General features: G+C 43.1%; 1 pseudogene; it reads right to left on the bottom strand.

The window, feature by feature from the left end:
* Positions 1-317: 317 nt before the first annotated feature.
* On the bottom strand, positions 318-1,138 carry LOC144251506 (vomeronasal type-1 receptor 92-like; annotated as a pseudogene).
* Positions 1,139-1,742: the final 604 nt, after the last annotated feature.

Genomic DNA, 1,742 nt, shown 5'->3' with positions numbered 1-1,742 from the left:
GTTTAGAATAGCACAGGTTATGATAAGTGACATTCAACTCACAGGCCCTATTAAGGATCCAGTGAGAAACATGACATCCCCGTAATATCTTGGAGAGGCACATGGTTTGGCTCTCTTTTATGTACTTACCATCCACGTATGGCCAAGTGGATGGTTTAACAGAGGAAGTGAGACTTTGCATTGCATTTAAACCAGACTCTACACACTCTTTCATGATAAATCACTTCAAATTCAGCACAGTTTCTCACCATAACAGAACTTATCCACCACTGGCTACTGAAATGTTTAATGTGTTCTCCCACATATATCTGAAAATACTAATTATTCATTTTTTCAGTACAAATGAACACCAAAGGGCTGAGCGAGGCATAGCTATGGGTCATGAGGATCTGGATACAGTAAAATATTGGATCATCTTTCAGTGCGATTCTTACATAAGAGACAATGCTGTCCAAGATGGACATGACCATGAAGCAACTCATGAGCAGCAGGATTGTTTGGGTGGCCCTCAGTTCTGGGGATGACACTGGAGACAGGCTGGTGCTGTGGAGACACTGGGACTGCCCCTTGTGCCTGCACAGGAGAGCCACCATATATCCATTGGAGAGGGCCATTATTCCTATAAAGGGGACTTCCCTGAAGGTCACCAGGGTGGAGAAGCTGTGACACAGGAAGAAGGTAATGGGAATGAAGGAACAGGATTCAGTGACGTACATAAAGTTGACTGAGGTCCAATTGGGGGTAGCAGCAATGGAGATGAAGAGGTGGCTACTGAAGGATGAATAGATGAACCACAGGGAGAGAAGGAAACACAGGTTGTGACGTGAGGATTTATGTTTGAACTTTGCCAAGCAGGAGCTCCTGGGGCTGAGGGTGATGCTAGGAGGACACTCAGGAGGCAGGTGGCACAGATGGAGAAGCCCCTCATCAACCTGTACAGGTAGATGAGAAATTTACATGTCAGGTTACCCCACCTGTCCCCCTGAGGTGTAAAAATGTCCACAGCTATGAAGCCATTGATGAATAGAAATACCAGGTGGATTAGGACCAGGAGACCTATGGGCAGGTTAGTCGGCTTAGGTCTGTGCCCAGTAATGTGCAAGGAGATGTGCATGAGAAAAATAAGGGCATTGGCCATGACCCCATATCAATGTTTACAGCAGCACAATTCACAATGGCTGAACTGTGGAGCCAATCTAGACCCCCTTCATTGGATGAATGGATAAAAATGTGGCATATATAATCAAAGGCCTTTCAGACACTTTCATTATTAGGGAAAGGGCAACAATAATGTTTAAGTGAATAATGAAAATAAAGAAGATTAATGGATACAAATATTCTTCTTACCTAGATATGGACAATTCTTGTTACCTTGTCGTTGGGGCATGAAGAAGGAAACCACAATCAGATTCACTGGTCTTTTCATGGGAAGGTGACACAGGACCACTGACCTCTCACTTGAAATTTTCTCATGGGCAGAGCACACAGTATGGAGTGGCACCATTCACTCTTAAATTGTGTTATTAAATATAGGACAAGAAAGATTTTATGGGAAAGTTTGATAGATGCCTGTGGCAATGTGAGGTTGCCCTCATTACCTTCTGGGCTATATAAAATTATGGTTTTTAATTCCCCAGAGTCTAGTAATCACAGATCAGTAATATTCTATTTGTTCAGGAAGGTGAGAGAAGAAAACCTGAGTATATTTAGTACAAAGCAGACAGGCGACTTATTACATCCCT

This window comes from Urocitellus parryii (assembly GCF_045843805.1).
Source record: "Urocitellus parryii isolate mUroPar1 chromosome 16 unlocalized genomic scaffold, mUroPar1.hap1 SUPER_16_unloc_2, whole genome shotgun sequence".
NCBI classification, from domain to species: Eukaryota; Metazoa; Chordata; class Mammalia; order Rodentia; family Sciuridae; genus Urocitellus; species Urocitellus parryii.
The sequence above is the reverse complement of the archived record's forward strand: the minus strand, read 5'-3'. Positions and strand labels throughout refer to the sequence as shown.